This window comes from Quercus lobata, chromosome 8 (assembly GCF_001633185.2).
Source record: "Quercus lobata isolate SW786 chromosome 8, ValleyOak3.0 Primary Assembly, whole genome shotgun sequence".
Lineage (NCBI taxonomy): Eukaryota > Viridiplantae > Streptophyta > Magnoliopsida > Fagales > Fagaceae > Quercus > Quercus lobata.
In genome coordinates, this window is record NC_044911.1 from 35,068,472 (window position 1) to 35,074,516 (window position 6,045).

At 32.1% G+C, this 6,045-nt stretch overlaps 1 long non-coding RNA gene across 2 annotated transcripts; it reads left to right on the plus strand.

Annotated features, from left to right (window-relative positions):
- The first annotated feature begins 234 nt into the window (after positions 1–234).
- LOC115954731 lies at positions 235–1,620 on the plus strand. Of its 2 annotated transcripts, XR_004083948.1 has the most exons (3): positions 235–460; positions 1,083–1,297; positions 1,380–1,620. It is a non-coding gene; the product is annotated as an uncharacterized LOC115954731 (long non-coding RNA). The 2 variants fall into 2 exon arrangements; XR_004083947.1 differs by lacking the exon at positions 1,380–1,620 and having other exon boundaries at positions 1,083–1,342.
- Positions 1,621–6,045: the final 4,425 nt, after the last annotated feature.

Here is a 6,045-nt window from a genome sequence, read left to right on the forward strand (position 1 = left end):
TAGAGTGATTTGCATTTAGCTTTTGTCTCTTTCTTCTTCTCCATTTTCGCCCCAAATTTGCTTTAATCAATTTCAATTATTCAATATTTCCCTCTACTATTTCCAATAAACTCTCCTTCCTCATTTATTACTTCAACTCTCTATTAATTCTGTCCAAGTGTCCCACGTATTATATATTATCCATCCACTCACAAGACTTCTCATCTCCTCATCAAAACAAAAAATGGTTAACAATTCTCCCTTTATTTACTTTCCCATTAAATCACATTCATCATTTTGGCCCTCCTTTAACTCTATCTTTTTGGGCTCTTCCTCTTCTTATCAAAACCTTCAATGCCTGCCCCTTTGGAATTAAATCCCATTCATTTGTTTTTTATTTATTTATATATAGATTTCCAATTCTCTCTCCACCACTGCAGAAGTCACCAAAGTACAAGCAGAGTTGGAAAGTCCCTTTAAGGTGAGTTTTGCCTTTTCTGTTTTCCCCTCCATCTTCATTGGTTTGTTTGGTACAAATTACATTTTCTCCCATTATGCAGAAGATTAAATGTTTGATTTTAACGTTATAAAAAACTCTAATTGCTCGCTGCAGGACAAAGGAAAGTGTTGCGGTAATATAGAGGATGCAAGTGTAAAGCGTTTGTAGGTGGCTTTTTGTGTAATGGGTCTTTCAAAAAATATATTATTATTGTTTTACAAGGCTCATGGCATGATATATTATGGTTCAATTTCTGATTCATTTGGAATATTAAAAAATGTGATAAAAATAACATAGATAGATAAAATAGGAAAGCAACTAGACCATGTTGATTTATTTTATAAAATGTCAATGTTTATGCATATTTCTTTTGTGTGTCTCTTTATATTCAATTATATAAACATTTTAAATGTTTTAAAAACTCTTTAAATTGATTAGAATGGAGAATGTTAATATATGAAGCTCAAGAAGTATTGCCAAGATAATAGGGATGTTTTTTAGCGTTAGCAAATCAGTCAATACTGCATTGCTCTCGAGTATAACTTAGAAAAATGGTATGTGCATATAACTCTTTTGGTGTTTATTTTATTTATTTTTTTGGTAGGAATTTTGATGTGAAGTAAGGAATAAGTTTTTCATGGCCATACTTCTTACTTGGATGTTTTCCAATGACTCTTTGTAATGTACACATTTTGATTACTTAAAATTTTTCATATAGATGTTGAATTGGATCTGTAGTTAACTTTTTTGTTTAGGCTTGGTGCATCACAAAGAGGTCCCCTCTTCTCAACAATGTCCAACTCTCTATTCACAATCAATGTAACCATTTTCCTTTTATGTAATAAAAGAAGTGTTTGTCTTCAACTTGCTAAGTTGCTAGGTTCTTTTTCTATGATCACAGGTTTAAATGTTGTGCTTTGGGTGAAAGCTGAATACCCTGAAGAGGTAGGCGATTCCAAAGCTACTAAATGATTCTTCAGAGAACAAGAGTAGTAAAGTTGCTTTGGAAGAACCATGATTTTCTTAAAGTCAATCAATGTCCATGTAACTAAATTTCAATAAGCAATGAGTAAAATGTATAAATTTTTTTGCTCATAAGTGTTTCATTTTTTTTCCCCTCTGACTTCTCCATGAGATGGGAATTTGGCATATAGTTACAAATTTTTCAGGAAAATTAGCCCACTAAGAGTTTCCATTTCCGTATTGCACATGTATATATTCCAATCAATACCTCAGCATAATGAAGCGATTCTTCATTATTCCATGGTATCACAAAAACAAACGTTGGTGTCAAACCAGATTTAGCATATGAGCATATGCATATGATCTAGATATTTAGATAATTTACATAACTTTTTTTACAAAAGTATAGATTGTATGATAAATTGCAAACTAAATCATGTTCAAACGTACACATCTAAATGTTGCTTTGACCATGGTGTCATTTCTCTTTCCTAGAACAATTCAGGTTAAAAAAATGGACATTTATAAATAGTTTTGTCTTGAATAAGTTTACATTTTATAAAAGTAAACTGTTTATAAATGGAGTTTATAAAAGCAAACTGTTTATTATGTAGGTTAACAATTAATTATTAATCTCTTAGCTTACAAAATATATATTACATTATATCAGTTATGAATAATGCTAGAGATACAAACTATTTTATAAAAAAAAATTTACAAATTATTGATGTGGTGAGTGATTATTGGTAAATGAAAAAGTGATATTAATGATGGGCCTAGATGAAAACCAATAAGAGATTGACCACATCAATATTTTGTAAAAATGTTGTAAAATAGTTTGTGACTGTAGCATTACTCATCAATTATATCCCATTAGAAAAATAAATATATAATTTTGAGTTTTAGACTAATAATTATAAGTTCCATGTACTTATTTCTTCTTTCACTTATCAATAAATAATAAATAAATAAAAACAACGTCAAAATTTCCCGCGCATCGCGCGGGTTTACGGCTAGTGAATTTAATAGAACATATAAATACAATAATTATGTTAATTCACGTCTTCTAAAACATACAAGAAGTTCTTTAAAATAGCAATAGTCCAACCAGAGTTTAAGACATTTCAAATCTTATCCATTCAAATTCAAAACACCACTGCAACAAACATGGGAAAGGATTTATAGTCACCTGAAGTATCCAGCAACGGAATTAATTAAGGAAAAATATTTGCTTTATAAAGAGAATAACAAGATTCATGAGAACCGTAACCATGCATCATCGTCCTTCTAGACTATTCGTTAATTCATTATTTGGTTCCGGTCAACTAGAAGAAGTTGAACTGGATTGGTCTCTCCTTATGGAAAAGGCTGGTTGTTTGTGAGTTGGAAGGTTCACAGTTTCACCATCAAGCATCTTGATAATAATTGACATGGTGGGGCGATCACTTGGGTCATGTTGTACACATAAGAGACCAATATTTAGGCACTTCACAAACTGATCTGCAATGCAAGTTTCTCGTAGGGTCTCGTCCATTAAATCCAACAGCTTGTTATGGGTCCACATCTCCATGCCTATGACAGTAAACAAGCATTGGTATGAAGTAAAAAATTACCAAAGCGTAGGTTATTAGAAAAATTAACACACCTACATAGCCTATAATGAAACAAAATATGATGAGAATGAAGATGGTTATGAAAATTCAACACACTTACATAACTTAGAAGGCTCATTGCTTCTTTTGACTAATAAAAACTAGTGTCCTTTCCACTTATAATCTCAAGTAAAACTACACCAAAACTAAAAACATTAGATTTGATTGAAAAGATTCCACCTAATGCGTTCTCTAGAGACATATAAGTATATAACCACTACATCCAATAGTTGTATAAATTATGCTATTAGCAAGACACTTCTTTATGCATATTATCTAAACAAAGTTAGTAGAATCAAGATTTGCCATAATACATAAATGGTAGGCCAAAAACAAATTGACCCATTTTAATTAATTAATTGATTAATTAGCCAAGTTTATTAATTAATCAAATTAACATGCAAAACGCGTGGTAGCACAAACAAATTACCAATTAAACTAAGTATACGGGAAATTAAATTAACACGATGATTTATTTACGAATAGGAAAAATCAACACAGCAAAAACCCCATTAGGTGATTTTAAGGTCACCATTGCCGAGAATCCACTATTATCAAAACAAGCGGTTACAAGTAAAGGAATCACAGTACCTTCTACCAACTTACAGTTGAACCCTTATCCCAATACTCAATTGGACTTGTTCTGTAGTGACAACCTCTCCTTGCAATGCTCGGCTCTCAGTACGCAACTTCAATCATCAATTAGAAAAGGTTGTTGGCTGCAAAGTTCTTCAGTTCATCCAAACGATGAAGATTGAGAAGATGCTTGGTCACAAAACCCTACAGTGCACAAACACAACAACTTTTTCACAAGAACGAAGAATTAAGGCAAATTCTGTCTCCGGTCACAATTTGCTTAAACAAAATTTGCTTAACACTTGTGCAACTTGTGTCACTTTTGATAGCCCTTAAAATAATCCTTTTATATGTTTAGCGTTGTGAGAAAAGAAAACTCAAACACATAATCTCGGATTTGAGTCAAAACAGAATTGAAATTCTGTTTTTTATAAACCTCGACAGATGGCTATCTATCGAGCAACTGTCGAGCCACAGGGCTAGAACAGCTCTTCAAGCTCAATAGATACTAGCTATTGAGCTTTAATAAACTTTGCACTTTTCAGCTTGAATCATGAACAGACTTGCATGACTTCAATACTTGATCTTGAAACAAAGTTTTTTAAAGTATTAAACACATCTTAGATCTACCCAAATACAAGTAAAGTGTGTTTTATCAAACGATTAGTCAATTACATAAAATAGTAATATATGTTCCTAACAATAAACAATCAGCTACAACAATCATATTGTGCATAAGAAACATACTAAGTTCCAGCTAATTTTGTTGTGTTTGCCTTCGTTTGTTTGCCACCAACAATCCTGGCCAATCCAAAGTTAGATATATTGGGTTCATTTCATGGTTTAGAAGAACATCACTGGTTTTCAAATCTCTATGAATGATCCTTAATCTAGAGTCTTAGTGAAGATAAAGAAGCCCTCAAGCAATTTCCAAAATGATGTTGAAACGCATCTCCCAGTCCAAAAATATGCTTTGCTTTTGATCTTGTGTTTTTTCATAATTCCATTTCGCATTTGAAAAAATAATTTTAGCAACTAAAATAAGAAATAAAATCAACATAATATGGATAGTAGATAATGGAAATAGGTCTAGAAACCAACCAAATATGAAGAAGTCTAAACTTTTGTTAGCCATGTACTCATAAATTAAAATCTTTTCATTCACTTTTATGCAATATCCATAGTTGACATGTACAATAATGACCACTAAATGTTGCTGAGATTACCTTGTAAACAGGCCCATAGCCTCCTTGTCCAAGCTTGTTTTCATCTGAGAAGTTATTAGTAGCAACTCGTATGCTTTCCAAATCATAAGAAGGTACATCTATTCCTTTCTCATCTTCTTCTTGGAACTCACCTGAATCTATCAAGTCTTGGACATAGCTTTCACTATATAACATGCGTTGTACTCGACGTCTTTGGTCAATTTGTCTATTTTCTAAATTCAGAAGACACTAATCTTAGTTCACATGTTAATTACATGGAAGAACTTGTAACAGGTTTTTTTATGATTCAATCTAACCCAAAATAAAATATATAAAAATAAAAAATCAACGTGCATGGTACGCATTTTGCAAAGTGCTTACCTTGTCTTTTGGTCATCTTTCTTCGCCATATGTAGATAAAAGTAATGGCACAGAGAACAATCACACTAGTTATTCCAACAATCGGAAGCAATATCATTCCTTTTTCTGATGGTGAAGAAACTAAAACAAAGAAAGATGACTTGTCATACTTCAGTGTATAGAATTTGAATAGAAATCTTTCGCATCATGTTTAGTAGTTACAGTAGCAAACAGGCTAAAGTGATATAATTAAACGATAATTAGTGGAAGTCAAAGGATGTTTGTTTTCATCAATTTGTGAAACAAAAATATTTATTGTTATACAAAGTACAGACTATTACAATGTATGACAAGGTAATGATCACATTGACATTGCTGCAGACAATTTTGCAAATTTTAGGAAAGATCTGCCAAATTTGGAGATAAAATTAGAATCGTTACTAGTAAGTAAAAGAAAAACCCCTGAAAATCAGTCCTTAGCTAAATACACAAGGTCCTAACAATGTGCTAAATCACTAAAGCAACCATTATCACAGTAAAGGAAGAAAATAAAAAATCTCAGCTGGGGCAACATTAACTAAATCTTCATTTGTAATAAAGTAATTTAATTTGCAATATGCACATGATATAGAATCCTAACCTTGTGTACAACTTAACTTTGTGCCATCCCATCGAAAGCTTTTGGTGCAAAGGCACCTCCCCTTCCCATCACTAGCTGATTTGCAAGTTGAATGTGGCCAATCCTTGCAATCTGTAGATAAATTACAGAATGGCTCTAGTGGTGGCTCCCAAACAATCTCAACAACATCTG